This window comes from Canis lupus, chromosome 4, assembly GCF_003254725.2.
Source record: "Canis lupus dingo isolate Sandy chromosome 4, ASM325472v2, whole genome shotgun sequence".
Classification (NCBI taxonomy): Eukaryota; Metazoa; Chordata; class Mammalia; order Carnivora; family Canidae; genus Canis; species Canis lupus.
Genome location: NC_064246.1, coordinates 87,656,973 through 87,679,348, shown reverse-complemented (window position 1 = coordinate 87,679,348; position 22,376 = coordinate 87,656,973). Strand labels below are relative to the sequence as shown.

Below are 22,376 nucleotides of genomic sequence, written 5' to 3'. Positions count from 1 at the left end.
AAGAATTAATTAGTTATGTTCTCCCTTTTGCATAATTGAGACAGAAAGAAAACTAGAATTGCTATTATGGTTTGTCAGTAAACAATGAAACTCAAAACAACCTGCACAATTTCATTCTGTGTGAAAGAGCTCTGGCTGGTGCAACATATGGCTTGTCAGAAGAATTCCTAAGCAGTTTAAATGAGCTTTAAACACAAATGAGCTTGAACAACCACTATCCATTGGGTGAATCGGACATTTCCTTAAACTCTTTACTTACCTGAGGTCTGAACATGCGCATCCCAAATGGCAAGTCTATCGCTACCCATAACCTCCCTCTCTCCCTCACTGCTTCTGTCTCTCACCATAGAGAATTTGCACATTGTATTTAAATGTGCGCCTTACCTGGCATATTCATGGGTGTTATTAAATTCTACATTTGTTAAAGATTAAATCCAAAAGTGGACTTGAAATATTTAATTCTCTGAAGTCATTTATTTTTCCTTTAAAAATTTCAGAACCAGAACAGACTGGGTGGCTCAGTTGGTTGGGCATCTGCCTTCAGCTCGGGTCCTGATCTCAGGATCCGGGGATCGAGTCCGGCATCGGGCACCCTGCTCAGTGGGGAGTCTGCTTTTCCCTCTCTCTCTCCCTCCCTCTCCCCGCTTTCCCATCACTCATGTTCCCTCTCTCTTTCATAAAATAAAACATAAAATAAAATAAAAAATAAAATAAAATATAAAATAAATAAAATAAAATATAAAATAAAATATAAAATAAAATAAAATAAAATAAAATAAAATAAAATAAAATAAAATAAATAAAATAAAATAAAATAAAAATTTCAGAGCCAAATGAGAGTTTGGTGGCATTCTACAACAAGGGTTTAATATGCAGATTCCTTTACTGAAAAATGGGTCTTACTTTTACAATTCTGGATGAGTAATAATTAAATTTGTTGACATTATTTTATCATTTCAACCGAATCAATTTACTTCAAGCATGTATTTGAAGTTATTTTTCTTCTACTAGTTTCCTGTCATAATTTTAAACACACTGATTTCAAACTGCCGGGCATTTGAATTTAAAGCCATTTTAACTTTGGTGTCATCGAACAAGTATGAAGTGTCACTGTTTGTTGGTTTTGTTTAGTGTCAGGGCTCACTAAAATTTGCATTGAAATTCAACAACATGGTAAGCAATGCAGAAAACTACTTCCAACTAGCACTCATTCCAGAGGGATCCTATCATGTCTGTACACATTACAATACTCTTTATCAATTTATTAATCACATCAGATACATGAGAACAAAGCATACTTTTAAATCCATGAGGCAAAGGTACACAGTCGTGTGTGTGTATGTGTGTGTGAGAGAGAGATTTTCACACGGTGAGCCTTATGTTCCAAAATACATAAGTCTGAATCACAGGAGTCTTGGCTAAGCAGTGGTGAGTAAGGAGGATTTATCACGAATGGTATTGGGCACCTGACTGGCTCAATTGCTTACACATCTGCCTTTGGCTCAGCTCATGATCTCGGGGTCCTGGGATTGAGCCCCACATCTCACTCTGCTCAGCAGGGAATCTGTTTCTTTCTGGCTCTCTCTCAAGTAAATAAATAAAAATCTTAAAGAAAAAAAAGAAAAGAAAAGAAAGAGAGAGAGAGAGAGAGAGAATGGTCTTACGGAGATCTACTTTCCTTTTCTAGAAATCCTTTATGTTCCAGGTTCATACTGTAATTTCAGTGGCGTTAACTTTGGACAGCTCAATATTGTACAATTAATTATATTTAGCTTCAATTAAGCTTACTAATTAATGGATCCAAGACTGCCTGCATGACAATTTAGAAAAACCTGGTAGCCACAGGCCTATGTGGTGAGGTCCTACTAACAGCTTAGAGTTTGGTGAGCTGCTCGGGACGGAGGCATGAGGCTGAGGTGTCTCCTGGGACACGGGAAACTGTGGTGGTTTACACCTGAGAGTCAGCATGACGGCAGTCCACACTGGGCCTGGAAGCTTCTGATGCTTGAGGCTTAGCTGTTCCTCGGCCGGGAAGGAGAATGAGCCAAGGAGCAGACTTACCGGGACTAAGAAACATTGTGTTTCACACTTGTTTGATGACACCAAATTTAAAACGGCTTAAAATTCAAATACCTGTCGGGTTCGAATTAATGTGTTTTAAAGTTATGTCCAGAAAGCTAGGGGATAAAAAAGAGAACAATTCTCAATTTCAGTTCACCGAGATGCTTATTTATTATTACCATAGAAATTGTTTTTTGTTTTTTTTTTGTGGTAGAGATAGGAAATAATTTGAGATTTCTGAAGCTTATTTCTCAAGAAGGATAAACCGCTCCATCTATAATAAGCTCCCTGAAATTTCTGGTTTTATATCACTCCGGTAATAATGCAAATATGCCAGCGTGTCTGAAAGTGCATCGATGTTCTTCATACACTGATGAACCTTAAAATTAGCACCACTTCACTGCATAGCTAATGAGGGCAAATCATTATTGAGACCAAAATCATTAAACTGATTATGAACACAGGGATTTTCCCTTTGAACGCTGATATCATCTTGGTAATTTCTTTGCCCATTATATAATGCTCTTTCTTACTGTTACCACCATGTGCAAAGAGTGGGATTGTTCACATTCTTCCCCTAGGAAAAATAATGCTGCTTTCCACCACTAAGAAACACCCACCTGGCGTCTTTGCCCTGGAAGGCACGCATGATCTAAGGGGCTCAGCCTCAAGAAGCTGTGTTAATGGACCATTAGCTTAGACAATAAAAATAGAAAATGAGTCTCTCGGGGCTTCTCTCTCTATCCCAATGGTATCCAAGGCCTGGATTTCAGTCTGTAAGATATTCCTGAATCTTCAACAGAATTTGTCAACTGTGGAATGTATTTTTCACTCCTAAAACTTACTACATATGGATGTATGTATATATGTATGTGTGTCTGTATCTGTGTGCGTATGTAGTTATTTAAATTTCTTTCCAAGTTTAGAAAGGTAAGCACTGTACCAACAAGCAGATTGACTCTAAATAATTGCTATTATTTCTTTCTTTCCATAACATTTGAATGTATTTGACTTTTATATTCCTGAAAAGATGTTCACTTCTACGCAAACTATTGGATGTATTGTTTCTAGCAAAAGTGGGACCAAGTGGTTCCTCTTCTGAAAGTTCATCCTCATTTGGTGTATAGAAACAGTTGAATAATCAGTCTATATTTATATATGGCCAATATGTCCCAGGCACTTTTCTAAGAGGTTATGCATACTAATTCATTTAATCCCACAACAGCTCTGTGAGGAAGGTACTATTATAATCTCTGTTTTAAAGATAAGTAACCTGAGGCAGAGAGAGGACAAACAAGCCAGGCAGTCTGGCTCCTAGGTTCATGCTTTTACATTATAGGGATGATCCTTGAACAACACAGGGGCTAGGGGTGCCAACCCCCGCCACAGCCAAAAATCCATATATACCTTCTGAATCCCCCCAAAACTTTACTAATAGCCTACTCTTGACCAGAAGCCTTAGCAATGACAGGGGTGCCTGGATGTCTCAGTTGTTGAGCGTGTGGCTCTTGATTTTTGCTCAGGTCGTGATCTCAGGGTCGTGAGATCCAGGATCCACGCTCAACAAGGATTCTGCCTGGCGAGTCTTGCCCTCTGCCCCTGCCCCCCTTCACCATGCGTGTCTGCATACTCTCTAAAATTAATAAATAAATCTTTAAAAATAAAAAAGAGACCTTAGCAATGACATAAATAGTTGACTAACTCCTATTTTGCAAGTTATATGTATTATATGCTCCACTCTTACCATAAAGTAAGCTAGAGGGGGAAAATGCTAAGAAAATCATAAGGAAGAGAAAATACATTTGCAATATTAAACTGGATTTATCCACAAACATCCACGTATAAGTGACTTCACGCAGTTCAAACCTGTGTCGTCCAAGGGTCAACGGTACTATATAATAGTTCTACTGAGCTCTGATGACAATTAACTACATACACCCCATCTTTGCGGTGACACCACAGTTTTCCTGGTAAACAGCTTCAAGGCTGTCTTCTCTGGTCTCCTGAAACAGCTATCCAGCTGGACTGCAAGCCACGAGTCATTTCCTGATCCCCCAGGGCACCCCCAAGTCTACACTCCTAATGAAAGGAGCCCCATGAAAGAGGGCTATGTATGCAGCTCAGTAGATACCCCCAGTGCCTGGTATATAACTGTTGCAGGAGAGAAGGAAGGGGTAGAGGGATATGACGAGGAAGAGAAGGAAAGAAGACGGAAGGGAGGAAGAAGGAAAGAAAGGAGGAAGGGACGGAGGGAGGAGGAGAGGGACTTGTACATTCCCCAATTCTGCTTGATCGGCCTCCCTGTGTTGTCCCAAATGCCATGTACTCTTCATTTTGGTCCTTCTCTGCCTTTGGGCACTTTCCTTTCTCAGCGGGCCATGCCCTTCTCCCCTCTCTCCTGGGTGGAAATCTCTCACCCACCCATAACTGGCTCTCATGTCCCAATCTCTCCTCGTGCAGAATCCCTCTGTCTGGACCCCATAAACCACTGTTTATACTTCTGCTTAGTGCGGATTTCTCTTGCATCCCAGACGATTCTCTCCCTGTTGTCTACAGACTGCAAGACTCATGAAGGCAGAAGCTGAGTCTCAGAAAATGCTTGACTGCTTGGTATCCTGACTTCGGTTTCCATCATCTGACTGCCGCAACGTCATTCTCTGCACGTCCATTCTATCCTCACTACAGGATCAAGTTCCAGCTCTGGCCAAACCACCAGCAAGTAGACAAGCAAGAATTTAAATTCTGATCAGTTTTCAAAGCCCAAGTACTTTCTAAAACGCTCTTCTCTCCACCTACATAAACTGACACATCCTACATCTGAAAGCAAAAGCAAACTGGGCATAATTATACCTCTCTAAAAGGTGGTTGTACAGTTAGGGAAAAGTCAACAAATGCAAAAAGCAGTTGAGCAGAGCAGAGTGCCAACGAAATGGGACCAATCATTTTCTAAATGGCGTTCTCGAATACTTCCTCAGTCTGAAAGCTGCAATTTGTTAAATGAATATTAACATAAAGAAGACAATCTCAAGCAGAGAGACCTCTTTCATTTTACTAAAGTTTGAGAGGAATTAAATAAATTCACGTTGAAAATTACTTAATATTCTCGCTATACAAGCTGTTCAGAGATGCACCAAGTTAGGTCCACCAGGCCTAAAAAGACAGACAACGCACATGGCCTGGAATTAGGTATCACTGTGTGTGACGGTCCATGTCAGTGTGACATTCTTCATGGGAAATTAAATAACTATCCCAGTAATTACCACAGACTCCTTTGAAACCATGGCAAAATGGTTGCCTTTCCCAATGAAATCTAACTAAATAACACAGATTTATAACTTCCACAGAGAAAGAAGGATGAAAGAATAAGCTGGGAATTTTCTGTTAAGAAATGACAGGAGCCCAAGCCAAGGTAAGACCAAGTCATCTCCTCATATAAATCACTTCCAGCCAGTAAGATAAGAACTGGAGAAAGGCATATACTCCATCAGGTCTCCAGGAAGCTATTTAGAAAGATGTACCTGTCATTCCATTGTCTGAAATAGTTAATGTACCTTCTCAATTTAGAACCCAATTTCCTCCCCGAAAATAACACATGCTCAGAGGGAATGAAATTGAACTCAAAGAAAGTAGATTCGTTCAGTGTGCATTAAATCCTTCATTCTAAAGTACTGTTTCACCTTTGTTTTTAAAAGGCAGGCCAGATATGAATCATAAGCTAATAGTTTTGTGGTGTGATGATTTATAACATGCAATATGACAGGTGGGATTACTTACCAGTGTCACAGGAGAGAACACCTGCTCTTAAGAAATGTCCTCTTCAGAAAAATGAATTTAGCTAAAACCTATTTTCAATCATTTTTAGATGGTGTTTAAATTGAACCACTATAAGTTGGGATTTGAAATACTGGCAGAAACATCTCTATGTGTAATCAATCTGACATGTGGATACAACATTCAGTTAATTATATGCCCATTCTTTGTAGAGTTGTATTTATAGGCTGCATATTAAACATGATTTCATGCTTTGGTGTGGGTCTTCTCTGCTAGAAAAGCATCTTCATAAACTTATCAGAACTGAAATAAAAATCAGACAAAAAAATTTTGCTTTGCCTGAAAAAGGTGAAATCTTTTTTTTTTTTTTTTGAGAAAGGTGAAATCTAAACAACTCAGGGAAAATAAATAGGAAAACATGAAATTGCTTCTTTAAAATAATTATAAAAACTGATAAAACTCTAGCAAGGCTAATGAATAAATGTAAAAGGAGGTATAAAATAACTGCTCCTACAGGTAAAAAAAAGAGTAGTAAGGGAATATCATAAACAACCTTATGCCAATTAATTCAATAACATAAATGAAATAGATAAAACATAACTTATCAAAACTGACTCAAGAAGAAATAGAATTTATGACTAATCCTTTACAAAATAATTGAACTTATAATTAAAAGCCTTCCACAAACAAATGAACAAACACCTCAAGGACCAGATGGTTTTACTGGAGAATTTTATCAAACATTTGAAAAAAATAATATCAAAGTTATATATACTCTATCAGAAATAAAAGAGGGCAAAATATTCCCAACTTATTTTATAAGGTCATGCAAAATCCTCATACCAAAACCCAAAAAAGAAAAAAAAAAAGGTTATAAAAAAATTCAGGGGTAATATTCACTATGAGTATAAATGAAAATTAATCCTCTACAAAATATAAGCAAATCAAATCCAGCAGTATATAAAAAGAATAGTGCATCCTGAATGAGTAGGATTTATCCTAGGCTTGAAATGTTGATATAACAGAATGTCAATCAATGTAATTAATGATATTAAAAAACTAAAAAAAGAAAAAGATCCTCTTAAAAGATGCAGTAAAATTATATGACAAACATTCATGATGAAAACTAGGAACAGAAAGAAAACTTCTTTACCCAAAAAGGGCATCTACAAAAGACTTAAAGCTAGGATCATAGTTAATGGGGAGAAAAAAAATGTTTTCCACCCTAAGATCAGGAACTGGGCAGACAAGTCCACCCTTATTATTCCTATTCACTAGGGAACTAGAAGTCTTAGTTAAGGGAATAATTCAAGAAAATAAAAATGGTATAAAGACTGTAAAGGAAGAAATATAAAATTATTTCTATTTGAAGATGACATGATTCTCTATGTAGAAAATCCTGGGGAGTCTACCAGAAAACCTAACAGAATTAGGAAATTAATTTAGTAAAGCCTCCAAATACAAGGTCAATAAACAAAGGCCAATTGTACAAAATACCAACAGCAAAGAGTTGGAAAATGAAATTACAAAAAAACAATACTATGTAAAAAATACCATAAATCATAAATTACTTAGGACTAAAATTTTTTAAACATAATCTACAAATCGCTACTAAAAGAAATGAAAGAAGACCTAAATAAATGGTCATTATGAAGACTCACTATTATTCAGGTAATTATTCTCCCCAAATAATTTAGGTTCTACAGTTAACCTAAATTAACCCATTAATTTAACTTTAACTCAGAAGCAGAAGAAAAGCAGAAGAAAAACAGTTAAAGCAGAAGAAAAGCAGTATCAGAAAAATAAGATCCTTTGTTACTGCTTACATTTTCAAAACAGAGGCCACTGGTTTAGAACGATCACTAATCAGAGTTGACATTATCAATCTAATTTTAACTCACAGTGATTAAAAATGAAAAGCAAATCTCCAAAGCATTGGTTGCAATTTCTGCAAGAGTTCAGCAGAAAACCCTCCAGACTGTCTCGTAGGGAACAATCTTTCCCGCCATTCCCTTGGCTGGTGGGAGTGTCTCTCCTGCGAGGTACCGTGTCTTGGCCACAGAACATCACTTTGTTTAGTTAAAGTGCTTGGGGCTAGATCACGCGACCCACAGAAAAGCAGAGAAGTGGATGGGCACCTCCCCATGTGTCCTAAGGGATGTCATGAGGGTTTCATTTTATTGTACAGACCTCAGAGCACCGATGACGTTTTTTTTCTTCTGGAAACCTGGAGATACCAAGAGGTTTGACAAGCCACGTTCCAGGACTACAGAGATCGTACTCAACACGGTTTGCAGCACAAGAAGAAACTGAGCACCTCATGGGGAGGGCCACCTTGGGGGTTCCTGGGATGAGTGTCAAGGACTATGGGTCTGGGTCCTGAGATGGAATGAAGTAGGAGAGAAATGTTCTTTCCCCAGAATAAAGCCCCTGGGAGAAGACGGCCTCTAAGACTTTCCTCTGGTAAGAAGTTTCTTCCCACTTTTCCTCATGACAAGTGGGCTCAACTGCGCTAGATGCAGAAATAGGCAAGGCTTCACTTTGACTTTGGGGTCAAGAGAATAAAGTCCCGGATGAATTGGGACAAAGATAAACTGGTCCAAGGCCACAGAAGGCAGCAGCGGGATCACCCACCCAGAGTCAGGGAGACCAAAGTGACCAGAGAGCCTGAAAAGTTTGAAAATGTAGTTCTGGCAGAGGGGGTGGGGGAGGAAATGAGTGTAAAGTAAAGGTTTGGTTACTGAGAAGCACAACTCGCAGAGCCCAGAGGTGTGGAGTGGGAAGGGATGCTGCATGGGAGGGGGGCATCTGTGAACGTCCGGGGACCAGGACACTAACTACACAAGGGAGACAAGCCTTCTAAAGAAATGTGTGCCCGGAAAAGGCCCTCGAATAAAGGCTACCCTGTATCCCAATGCCAAATCTCCAGAATAGGCGATGAAGTCCTGGCGAAGACCCTATCTGGCTGTCTCCAGACTCACAGGACGATGGTAGATCAAAGGAGTGGACGCTGTGAAACGTTTTCTTACAAGAGATGAGTGTCCTTAATTGCAAGGGTCTGTCTGGGAAACATCTCTCAAGTGACCATTAGCAGACGCAACGACGCTTGAGCTAACAAGCATTACTTTAGCAACTACAGGGCACAGAGTCCACAGCGGAGATACCAAAGACTCTGGGTCTCACTTAAGCAAGAGCACATGGAGTCTCCCCTTTTTTTTCCTCTTAATTCTTCCAGAGCTATCCCCCATCTCATCTCTATATGCTCTCCGTTGTTCAGTTGTTGTGATAGTTATAGAATATGCCATCATTGTCGGAGGCTTGCTAATCCTCACTTCAGAGTTCGAAAGTTAAGGTGGAAATACACTTTAGCTCTTCGGTGTTCAAGAGCTTATATTGCTTTCTCCCTTTCTGCTAATTCTTTCTATAACAAAAGCAGGTGCGGATCTATTATTTCCAATCAGGGAAACCTGCTCCAAGTGCCAACTGCCTTATAGGGTTTCGTCTTGGTAACTAGATTTCGCCCCATATGAATCAAGAGTGCGCCTGGTTATAATCCATTTTTAGCTCATTATTCTTCTCAATATTCAATATTGTGTTTAAAACCAGATTTCCTGGGAGACTTCTATCCAAGTAATTAGTAGGTGGCCATAACCACATTTAGGTGTTTTTCTCCACAAAGAGTTGAAAGCTACCTTTGCTAAAGTTTACTTAAACTCTCAGTGGACTGTTGCTGTTTTCAGTCTTGATTTTGGAGCAGAATTGTCATGGCAAGCAACTATCCTCCCATTTGAGATACCTGAGCTCAAGTCCCCCAGGCTCTGGGTACTCTGGTGGTCAGAACCGTGCCCTTGGGAATTAGGGACCATCGCATGCGGTGCATCCCCTCTTCCATGGAGTTTGTGCAGACTCTTTACCAAGCGGCTTTCTCTTAGCTACGGGGAGACAGCATAATGTGCTGGGACAAACACACAGCTGTGAACTGGCTCTAATAACAGGTGGAACTATCCTCTTAAGGATCTCAGTGTTCTTCTCTACAAGATGACATTTGACGTGGTCTCTCAGACACTCCATGTAGCGACACTCCATGCCTTGCTCTCCTTCTTCACCGGGTTCTGGGGACTGAAGGAGTGGCTGCAAGCCCATGAGGTCATGAAGTGGCATCCGTAATAGGAGGCCAGCCCATCACACTGAGTATTAAACACAGTGTCTACTCCATGGCACTGGGCTTCGCCTCAGTTCCCTCTAGCCGCAGACCCTCCTCATCACCATGAGATGACACCACCACCATCAAGGTGTGCACAGACCAGAACCCGCTTTAAATTTATGATATGTCTAAATGTATCCCTTCACCATATACGTACCAGCTGCCTATTACATGCCAGGCCCTACAGCAGTTAAGTAGGCTGAGGAGAAACCCTATTCTCACGGGAATCACTATCTAATAAGCATTAAAAAGAAACACAAGGGGCGCCTGGGGGGCTCAGTTGGTTAAGCATCTGCCTTGGGCTCAGCTCATGAGCCCATGTTGGGCTCCCTGCTCAGCATGGATCTGCTTCTCCCTCTCCCTCTGCTGCTCTCCCTGCTTGTGCTTTCTCTCCGTCAAATAAATAAATAAAATCTTTTAAACAATGTTTTAAAATAAATTAATTTTTAAAAGTTAAAAGAAACACAAAACGCTTTTAAGACAAGGCAACGGGTGACCTGAGTTCGAAAGGATGGGCAGGAAGCATCTGTTCAGTGGAGAGTACCCTGAAGACTTGGGGGGAGGGGGATGGGAAAGGCAGGCAGGAAGAAGCATGTGCAAAGGAGCTGATGAGTCTGGAAAATAATGAGATTTTTTATTGTTCCTGGAGAGAGGAACCCGTATGGGCAAGCGCTGGGAGCCAGCTCCTGAGGGGCTTCCAGGACTGGCTGTGGAGTTTGAGCTTTGTGCTATCAGGCAATGCCGACCAGACAATCACAAGGAAGAACCAGGTCTGAATATGGCAGGATGACCCTGAGGGGTTTACCTGCCCGGTTCTGCTCTTGCTCGTGGTGTTTCCCAGAGAGGGACACAACACGGCCCACCCCACATGCTCTTCCGCCACGCGGCCTTGCCAATCCCCGTCAAGGAGAACCGCTTTCTCCGCTCCCTGAGTAATGGAGGCTTTAAGCAGCAGATTATGGCAGAAATGACCCTAAATCAATTCCAAGCACAGACGGTACCTGTCAGGGCAGCTTTTACTTGGGAGGGATGTGGCCACCTCAAGGCCGCCGCGCCGTGAGGATCTCAAGCCCCGAGAAGCCCTGGGTAAGGAAGATGCCATGTGAAGAGGGAGACCAAAGGGCGCTGGGGTACCAGACATGTGAATGAGAAGCTACCTTGCAAGTGGCTCCTCCAGCCCCAGACCCTCCCCGGAAACCACAGCGATCACAGCCACCCAGCTGAAGCCTTTCCAACCACAAGGTCACGAGCAAAAGAAAATGATTATTTTAAACCACTAAGTATCGGGATAGCTCTTTCAACACAAGAGACTAGTGGAGCCGCTCCCTCCACTGATGATTCTTTGCATCGTGGCAACTGCAGGAGCAACAGGCTGAGGATCAGAAAATCAGACTCTCGATGTGCCACCAACTCACTCTCGGGTTCCCCAACTTCCCAACCCTTCTCACCCTCACTTTTAAAATGAAGATTTCAATTAAAGCGCCTGTAAAGGTCCTTCCTGCTCTATAATTCTCTCAGATACCCCTTTTTATTATGTAACCTTACCTTCCCACTGTGCCTCTAACCCTCCCCCATCTCCTCGCATGACACCGAGGGGTCCCAAAACAAATTGTCCTTAAAAGCATGAGGAAAAAATAAATAAATAAATAAATAAATAAATAAATAAATAAGTAAATAAATAAATAAAATAAAATAAAATAATAAAAGCATGGGGATTTCTTGGGGCAATGGAAATTACCTAAAATTGGAATGTGTGGATGGTTGCCCAAGCCAATGTATTTACTAAAAATCATTGAATTGTGCACCAAAAAAATGGGTTATTTTAGTGGTATGTAAGCTATACTTTAAAACTTTTTTAAAAGATTTATTTATTTATTTTAGAGAGAGAACGCTAGCAGGAGGAGTGGCTGAGGGAGAAGGAGAGAAACTCAAGCAGATTCCCTGCTAAACGTGGAGCTCGGCATGGGGGCTCACAATCCCAGGACCCCAAGGTCAGGACCTAAGCCAAAGCCACCCAGGTGCCCCTCAATGAACTATTTTCAACTCCTCAAAAAATCCTGAAGAGAGCAAAATGAGTGAAAATTTTTCAGCAATACTTGCTTGGTTGGTGTGTGCTATCTTTTATCATAAAATACTTGAAATGTGTTTAATTGGTTAATCAAACATAATTCCTAGTGCAACCTGGGACACAGCCCGTAAGGAGGCCTTCTACCCAAATTCACTCTGCTTAGCTTTCCAATGCCCATGAAGGTACACGCTGGAGTAAGAGTTTGGGCTCTGGGATGAGATTTGAATACAGGGTCCCATATTTCTACCTCTCTGCTGTGTGGCTTGGGACACAAAGAGTCTTTTTCTTTTTTCTCATTTAAATAGAGGTGATAGTAGCTATGTCAAACGTCGTGGTAAGGATGAAATGAGAGCACACAGACAGACAAGCAGACAGGCAGACAGAGGGCACAGGACCACTGCTCACTTGGCTATGATCATTATCACAAAGGCCAAAGAGCCCTAATTGAGAACTTCTCTGAGAGAAGGAAATCCCTGAGCTGCCTGCTTCTAGATGCTTCTAGATGAAGTCTGATGGAAGAATGATCATCAGTGTGTGTGTGTGGGGGGGGGCAAGGCTGCTCTGCCCAATCCCCAGTTACACCCCAAACCACGTCCCGCTTCCTCACATGCTGCCATCACCAGCACACCCCTCTGCTTGACTGTGAAGAAATCCTTTCCACGGACGTAGGAAATCTCTTAAGTGAGATTCGGCAAGGGGGGAAGGGGGGGAAGGGGGGCATAGCTAGGACAGCTTCTCATATTTATTTATTATTTTGAGTGAAACTTGAATAAAACATACAAATGCCTTCCTCCTGATTCCAGAAATTCCTCACTCGCCCTTAGTTTTCCATTAATAGGGGCTTTATAGGAATAATAAAGAAGAAGCCTTTCCTCACTACCGAGATCCTCCCCTCACTCACATTCTGATGGGGAATCCATCACGTGCGACGCCACGCACAGCGAGGCCAGGGCGCTCCCACGAGATGCACCCGCCCCTGCTCCACCGCCTGCCCGTCCAGTGAGGAGCCTGACCCACGGCCAGGGGCCCCCGGGGACCGCCCCGCAGTGCACACGACGCTGTCACAGCAGAGACTCTGCAAAACTGGAAGCGACGGAAAGCACAGAGGAGGAGGTGACCTGTGCGCTGGGGTTTTGAAGCGTCGGCGGAAGCTCATCAGGTGGAAAAGAAGGTGCCACACAGGGGAGCAGGTGCCTGTCATTCTCTAGCTTCAGGTCGGCCTCAACCACTCCCCTTTCCTAATGGTTCTGAGTTCTCCTCCCGCACCAGCTTTTGCGAGCCGACGGCAGTCAAATAGTGACTCGCTTGGCCGCTCGTACGAATGCTCTAGGCTCACTCTGGCTTGCACCTCAGGTAGCCCCCGCCCTCCCGAGCCATTGGACCGATGCCTGGCAAGCAGGGGGCCGCACGCTGTGCAAACGGCACTGCCTGTCCTCACGCCACAAGCTGCGCGCAAGGGGTTGTGTCTTGGAGGGGGTTTGGTGGACCGTCATCGGCCTAAGCCAAAGCAATCTGGAACGGCTTCCTGGAAGAGACAGGGAGGCCTGCGAGTGGAGGGAGAATTCAGAGATGGGAGAGTCTGAGCGAAAGCCTAAGCAAGAGCAACGTGAACAAGGCTCTAAGCTGGGAGGACGAGCAAGAGATGTTTCTGTGGCGCCCAGTTCTACAGAACAGGCCTGGGGAGGCAGGAAGCTGGGAAAGTCGTCTGAGAAGGGGAAAGCGGGGTCAGTGAGAGTTGGCTTCGGAGGACTTGGCAGAATGACTGTCTTCTCCCCGTACGTCCTGTTCTGCGTGACCCGTTACACACCGGTCCCCCGACGACCTCACTGAGCTCTGCACACGGGGCCGGGCCTCACTGACGTCGAGTCTCGGTTCCCGGGCAGCGCGGTGGCGCGTGGCGGGAGCTTGAGAGACACTGGGTCAGTAACCGCGGCTTGGGTTTTGCTTTGTCTCTGTATGTGACTGACTTGTTCCGCCAGCACCGAAGGATCTCAGAAGTCCCGTCAGCTTTCTGCTTCAAGTCTGGCGGTTCCCAACCAAGGATGATTTTGCCGCACCCACTCCCCGATATCTGGGCACGGTTTTGCTTGTCGTTCCTGGAGATAGAGCCCCTGGCATCTGGGGCCCAGGAGCCAGAGACACTGCTCAACACCCTACAATCTCCAAGTCAGCCTCCGCCGCAGAAAAGTATCTGGCCCAAAACATCGCAGGTGCCGAGGTCCTGAAGCCCTCTTCTAGGCTATCGCGCTGAAGACTAGGACAGATGCTGGGCCCGGACTGTTGGCATTTTAGTTGTATTCTCTTCTGAACGTAAAGCAAAATAAAGGAGGGTGGGGGAAAGAGCTTGATTCTTTTCAAGATAATTGAACTTAGTTTCCTGGGAAACTTAACAGCGGAGACATGCAGGATGGGCCATGGGTCATCTCCTCGGCCAGCAAACTACATTACATGGTCGCTGAGTCTGGAAAACGTGGGAGACACGGTGCAGAGAGGACGGTGTCAGAGGGTGGCTCAGGTGCCCGGCCCACACAAGCTCACATTCCCCGCGAGGCGGTGCAGCCAGCTCCACGGATCTGCGCTGAGCTTTACAGTCCGAGAGACGTGATTCAGCAGAGCATGGACGAGGGAGCGAAAGGCAGGCTGCTTAAGGGGAGATTTCTTTGTACCATAGGAGATGTGGACGGGGATGGACGGACGGAAGAAAGCGAGCGGAGTGGGGGGGGGATGGATGGATGGATGGATGGATGGATGGATGGATGGACGGGTGCCGGAGAGACAGACGGGAGCCAGGCCGCTGTCGCGGGAACAGCTTGCTGCTGCTCGGGCCTCCCGCCTGGTGTCCCCGGGGTCCCCCGAGGCCCATCCGCCGCAGCCCGGGAGGAACACACACAATTCACAGCGTCCCCTGCGAGCACCTGCGGGAGGCAGGTAGGTCCTCGGCGCTTTCCCTTAGGCAGAGAAGCGGCCCGGCGCCAGGTGCGTGGTCCCTAAGCGGCCCCCGTGCTTCCTGCGCCAGCTCTACCTGGAAAACATTCCCACGTAGAGAGTGAAACCTCCTCTGACAGCTGCACCGGCTTCGAAGCAACTTTACTGATGAGCAAGATTTATCTGATGGAAGCAAATTTTCTACGGTTTTCCCTCCCCGGAAAGATGTTTAGAGTGAAAAAAGAAAATCAACAAAGTGGTTTGAAGATACGAAGAGGGCTCGAGGGAAGCACTATTGATATTTTTGGAAATTGTATTACCATATTGTTGCTTTTTAGGAGGTTGCGTCCCTAGCGAAGGATAATTTATTCTTCAACAAATTTCTTTGACGAGTTTTGCAACAGGACCACCAGAGCTAAGCGTGCTTTGCAAACAGCAGGATGAGGCAACTTGTGCCTCCACGTACCTCCTCCAAGTATTAAATGGCTGGAGTGACGCTCGATGCCCCTCCCACCACACACACGAGGAGAAATGAAGCGTGTCCCTGGGCACTGCGGGCAAAGCCGAAGTGAGAGGAGAGGGCGGGCAGGCCTTGGCTGGCCGCGGTGGCCTTGGAACCTGGACCGTCCTGAGCGTCTGCCAGGGACGGGGCGGGGCCTGCTGGTGGCAGAGCTGTGCCCGGGGAAGGACAAGCTCGGCGGGGGGGAGGGGGGGGGGGGCGGGGAGAAGGAGCCAGGGGGCCAGATGCGGTCACCTGCACAAGCCCCAGGGGTCGAGGCCAGGGGAGGCGGGCGGGGGGACTTCCAAGTCAGAGACTCAGAGGAGGCGCCGAGGGCAGTCGCTATCACCGTGAGCGACCCTTGAAGCTGCCTGGGCGGGGGGGGGGGGGGGGGGCGACATTAAGAGGCCGGGAAAGGGGAGAGTGGGCGACGCCAAACGGGGCGAGCGTATTCCCAGGCAGCTGCGCCGGGTGGGAGGGGTCCCTCCTGCAGGGCCCTGTGCGAACAGCCCAATGGAGACGACACTCGTGCAGTGTGCGCGTGTGCCCTCATGGCCACGGGCCTGTGTCCTCCGACAGGCGCTCGTGGCGCTCAGCGTCAGAAGCCTCAGTGTAGCGGGGCCTCAGTGACAGTCCCGACGGCATTTTCTGTATAACCTGGGAAATCGGTGGGACATTTCAGAGACTCATTTTGCAAAATAGGGATGATAATACCGACGTGCACAACTGCTGTGAGCATCACAAGAGATAATTTGTATAAAATGCTTAGCAGCATCCCCGGCACATATGGGCTCAGGGAGCAACATCTCACTATCAACTGTTAGGAGGACGGACTTCCCAGAAACTCACCAGCTGGGCTCTGAGGGAGGGCAGGCCCAGGATGGTTTATCACATGCACAAAGACACAACTACCCCCTCATAACTTATCAGTGGAGTCCCATTTTGGAGAATATATTTTCTCTCTGGTTCTCTAGAAAAACTGGGCAGATTATATTCATATATTTTGTTACTAATTTAGAAAATTTTAGAACATATGCAATTTCGATGGTCTCCTTTAAAAGACAAAAATGACAGTGCATAGAATTTTTGATTAGGACACCAAGTGAGACCAAGATCATATAATTCAGTTTCAGTATCTGTAAGATCATTTTTTTTAAGGTGGGGAGGGACAGTGGGGGAAAGAGAGAGAGAGAGAATCTCAAGCAGGCTCATGCCCAGCCCAACACAGGGCTCAATCTCCAACGAAGACATCATGATCTGAACCGAAACAAAGAGTAGGATGCCCAACAGACTGAGCCGCCCCGGGCACCCCCCGTAGGATCGATTTCCACAAGTGAATCCTTAAATCGTGTCACTGACTCAGCGGGGATCAGATGTAATGAAGGCGACCATTCATCCCATATGCTCTTGCACTTTCCCACCAGTGACATACGGGCCAGTAGTTGTAGGGAAGAGCGCAATCATAATACAATATGATAGAACCATAGCAGATACAATGGGTATTTGTTTGGACCAGAGAATATTAAAGGTTAAGAGAAGGTACTTTAGAAACAATCTAGTCCAAATCCCCATTTTACATAAACTGAGAACAGCTAGTTAATGGCCAACGTAAGTTACAGATCTTTTTCTGTTGGTATTACAGGTCTCGTTCATTATTATAATTAATGATAAATAGCAGACTCAAAATGGTGCGATTTTATATGTCTAATCTCCAGCCTCTGAAGTAATGGTTACTGCTCCCCTTCAGGTCCAACAAGACAACGATTCATTCCATATCAAAAGCAGAGGAATCATAGAAAGACACAAACAACCAGAAAGCATGGCGGTTACAGTATCCATGGTAGGAAACTGCTCGTACCGTGGCCAACACCCCTGGGAAACTAAAGTCTTTGCAATATGTTGAATATCTAAAATAGATTTGTCTCTGGCAGACATACTCTTTTTTCCTTAAAATTATTAGTAGCTTAACATAATTTATAGAATGCTCTTTATATATTCAAAGTACCTCATGCTTTCTTTTCCTTTTGGTGGTGGTGGGGGGGGGGGAGTTGAGACTTCCCATCCGAAGGAGGTCACCTCTATCTAACCTATAGTTACACATTTCGATGCAACAACCATAACTGATGTTAAGTAGTAACCAGATGAAAAATATGACTAAAATCTGGAATATTCCTGAGCATAGTGAAGAAATTCATGATGGTATTATTGCTCCACTTTTTAAAAGATAGGATTTATTTTATTTTTTTAAGGATTTTATTTTTAACATGGGGCTCAAACTCACCACCCTGAGATCAAGAGCCATAGGTTCTACTGACTGAGCCAGCCAAATACCCCTAAAAGATAGAATTTTAGAAAAATAGTTTTTAGATCAGAGTCTATCTTCCCCAGTTAAAAAAAAACCAACACATGTATCTGAGTGAGGATTAAGAAAAAGGGCATAATTAATGATTGACACGGTATTAGAATCTCAACACCACACGGTCTTTGAGAAATTGTTAACAGTACAATCCATTCTCCTACTTCCAATATTTTTATATCAGGGGAGCATTTTTATTTTCAAAGGAAGGTCATTATCTTACTTTCTCAACAGAGTCACAGAGACCTTGGTTTTAAGATGAAAACAGAAATTAAACAACTAAAGAAAAATGGTATAGAAAGAGTTTAGAATCTGAAAGAGATTCTTTTGTGTTCTGTTTTTGTGCTGATTATGTTTGCCATCATTTCCAAAATGCCCTTTTTTGCTTACTTCTCATTTGTTTCTCATCCGGAAAGCATCCTTACTCTTGGGAGAGTGGCAGGCTCCCCTTCCCGTCCACAGTTGCTAAGTTGCACAACCAGGAGACGTGGAGGACCGACTGGCAGGAGTACCAGGGCTGACACTCTTGGAAGTCTTTCTTTTATAATCAAGAAGCAATGGCTGCCTTAACTATTCATATGAAGATGAAATACAACATGACTTCTCATATTTTTTTTTCGCCAAGATTCAATTTACTTCGATTATTTGGATTATTGTTCTTAAGAATAAAACACTTGAGTTGTGAGATGAGAACTGAGCTTTGCCGGTTGACAATATTCACCCACAGCATTTAACCGCACACCCCGGCTCACACCGTTGCGACTGTTTCACCCTTTTCCAGTAAATAAATTCCGGTTACCAGTGAAGTTCATGAATAGGACTATGAGCCTTGACTTGGCGGTGACATTTTTAACGAAGACTGAGGTAGAACTCTGCAAAGGGCATTTTGCACTAAGAATCATGGAAAATGAAATATTTAGTCAATCTGCTCATTAAGAGAAAATTTGTCAGTCTGATTTAGAACATTACTTTGTAGTGAGTGCCCTCTCCTTCCCTAATCCATCCATTTCGGTCATAACGCTCGCACTGGATATGCACTTGGATTCTCTCCCCGCGTGTCCCCCAACGGCGTATTTATTGTGCGACACTGGCTTTCTCCTCAGCTGGGGAGCCCGTCAAGAGCAGCTTGATGCCATAGCCTCATCGGTTTATGAGAAAAGAATGAAGTCTTCGGGAAGGCTGAATCAGGAGCTCTGGAATGTGGACCATGGCACGGAAACAAGAGCACGGAAGGAGAATGCTTTCCTTGGAAAGAGCTTTCCTTGAAAGTTCTCTATGAAGGGAGAATCACTTTTATGATTCGCTCTAACAACCCCAAATATCTCGAATGGCTTAGTTCAGTGAGACCCCTACCCCTAAACTGCAGAGAACTGCCGTCACAGGCAAGACAGAAAAGTTTCTGTGACCATATGAATTTTGGGGGGGAAAAGAAAGAAAGCACTGTTGAGCTACTGGTTACACCTCGCCTACCTTCATACAGTAAAGAGATCCTATAACGATGTTAGAGAAATTAATCCTACTGGGATCACCAGTAACCCCTGCTATCCTGTTGCGTATGATGACAAATATGTTGGAATATTTTGAGATAATTTGAAAGTATATCCTCATGCGCTGATGAACAGTTGCACAAAGCCATCTCACGTAGGTTTAGATATCTTAGTCGAATGTTTAAGGAATTGGAATTGGGTAAAGTTCCCGAAGAACACTTCTGTAACAGAAGTTGTTTTCTCAGAAATAATGTCACCACCTCACGCAGGGGCGGCACAGGGACAAAGGCTTTCGGAGCGTGGAGGCTGCCCAGCGAGGACATTTGAGAAGGGCGAGGACAACGGAAGAGAACTCAAGTCTAATGCAAAATGTCTTTCTGGCGATCAGAAGCGCAGAGCCATCGTCGATCACAAGTCGGAGGGGCGTCTGGGTGCTTCAGGCGGTTAAGCATCCGCCTTGCTTCCGGCTCAGGCCATGATCTCGGGGTCGTGAGATCAAGCCCCGCGTTGGGCTCTGCACCGAGCAAGGAGTCTGCTTACGGTTCTCTCCCTCTCCCTCTGCCCCCCCCCCCGGCCCAGCGCTCGTTCGCATTCTTTCCAAAATAAATAAATGGATAAATACCAACAAGCAGGAAACACACTGAAGAGGACCCGAGAGCAAGTCCTGCAGAGTAACCGCAGCGGGGATCCTCCAGGAGTCGGAAGAGCACGACGAAGGATGAGTTAGCAGCTGCTCTGTCGGAAAAGAATCACCTGACTTTACGCGTGGAGGCGGGGGGGGGGGGGGTCAGCTCAGCACCAGGATTGCCCTGGAAAGTTTCTCAAATTGATTTTCTTCAACACAGAGATAAATAAAATATGACCGGATCGGCTGTGCTCTCATACGGCTCACTCGGGAGGCTGTGCATTATTTATTCCTGCCCGTACCCACTCGGCATGTTTATTCACGAACCTCTAAGGGCCACCCGATAAAGAGATGCAAAGCTTTTCTTAAGCTGATTTATTTGGGCAGGATGCCGCAGGAGTAGCTTCTTTCTTTGCTCTCTTGAAGAGTTTTCACGGAAGCCTCCGGAAACAAACAAAACACAACACAACACAACACAACACAAGCTCATGTGTCTGGGAGGCGGGCCACACAGGGCAGCAGGGCACAGTCCTGGGCCACTTGGACTGGCCGGTCCCTCGAGGAGGGCGCAGGCCCACAGACACGAGGGCTGCTTCCTTCCAGCTCCGCTGTCTTCCAAAACAAACGAGGAAACACAAGTCACTGTTCACCCAATAACTGTTCCTGCTGCGCCTGGCGCTGCGCACACGTCGGTGAGAAGCCAGGCGAGCTCCTGCTCACGTGGTGCCCGCAGAAGAGCAGAGGCCCAGACACCAGGCCCAGGGCCCCCGAGGGCTCCCAAGGGCCCCGCACGCGAGGGCCAATGGCCACCAGGGCCCCGGGGCCCGCACGGTTGCCCCGACGGAGGAGGGCGCCAGGGCTCCCGTGGCTTTGGGCGTGAGGGGCGGGCAAGAGGCCGTCCCTAGCAGGAGAGGGGGCCGAGGCCTGGACACCTGCACACCCCGAGGTGGCGGGAGGAGCTCGGTGCCTCGGGCGCCCACGGCCGGAGGTTCTCCCCCCACTTCGCTGGGGCACCAGCCACCGCCGGGCTTTCAAGCAGAAGGCGACGCTTCTGGGGGGCCGCGTAGACAGAGGCTCGGGCAGGGCAGAGACGGGAGCCCAGGTACAGGCCATCCGCTGTGCCACTGAGAGGCGGCCGTGGTCCTGGCCCCGCGGCTCCGGAGGCGGGTGCGTGGGGGGCACATGCGGGCACGGGGAGCTGCTGGGGGCCAGGGGGCCAGGGGCCGACGGCCAGTCAAGGTTCCCACGAGCACTCAAGTGGGACGTTGAGTACATGGTTTGACTTCGGATCACGAGACAACTACCGTAGTTGAGGGAGAAGGAAGATCCGAGAACCAGAACGAAACAGAGCAGCAGGCGGGTCAGGGAAGCAGGAGGGGGGGGCATGTGAGCAGGAGGGGGCATCTGAGCGGGGGGCATGTGAGCGGGACGGGGGCACGGCCGCGGAGGTGGCCCCTGCACAGTCGGGGACTCCTGGGCCTCGGCGAGCACAGCTTGGGCTGCAGCTTAGAGGGGGCAGAAGAGGGACAGGGGTGGGGAATGGCCTCAAGTGGGGGCCCGGGGAAGGAAAGGAGGGCAAGCGGCCCGACAGTGCGCCCTCCGGCCGTGGCCCGCACCCCCCCCCCTCCCCCGCACCCACTGCGGGCCGGCCTCACGGGCGGGACACACGGAGGCCTCCGGGCAGAGAGGACGGCCGGGTGCGGGCTGAACCCCGGGGAGGAGGCACCGGGCCGAGGGGGGCGGAGGGCTCTCCAGGGGCGCGGGGTGGCCAGCCCCAGGAGGCAGCACCCCACAGTCTCTGCCCGCACGACTTGAAGGAAGATGGACCTGAATTTTTCCCAGGTCCTGCAGCCCCGTGATTGGCAGCCTCGCGACGTTAGGCTGTTAGGGGACGTCTGCGGAGTCCCGATCGGCCCACAGAACCGTGTTACCGCCGAGCGCCCAGCACCGCTATAGGACGCCCCAATTCCGAGTTCACCCCACTGGGTATCCCTCTGAGGCCAAGACCCCAAGGCTCTGTGTTTTACTACTTCTCCTGGTAGTAATAAAAACGCACCCCGCAGACGCAAGTAAACATGCAGATGCAGCAAGATGAAGTAGCTCAGAATGCTCAGCCGACTAAGCCTTCATGGGAAGACCCCCGAGGCCTCCTGTGCCCGGTCGCCTGCGCTCAGTGCGCGGGGACGACAGGAAGGGGCCCGCGTTCGCACAGCCTGCCAAGCGCCGCCACCAGCTGCCCAGAGCCCAAGGGGCCCCACGGAGCTTCCCGGAACGGGGTTCTATTTCTCCCTGCAGGTTCACCTTGGAAGTCAGAAGTTCGACAGACTCATTCATTCAGTAAATAGGTGCTGAACATGTGCGATGTGCCTGGCCTGGCCCT

General features: G+C 46.4%; 1 protein-coding gene across 1 annotated transcript in view; it reads right to left on the bottom strand.

The window, feature by feature from the left end:
- MARCHF11 (membrane associated ring-CH-type finger 11) overlaps positions 1–22,376 on the bottom strand; it is a 106,737-nt gene that overhangs the window by 22,639 nt on the left and 61,722 nt on the right. The window lies entirely within an intron of this gene.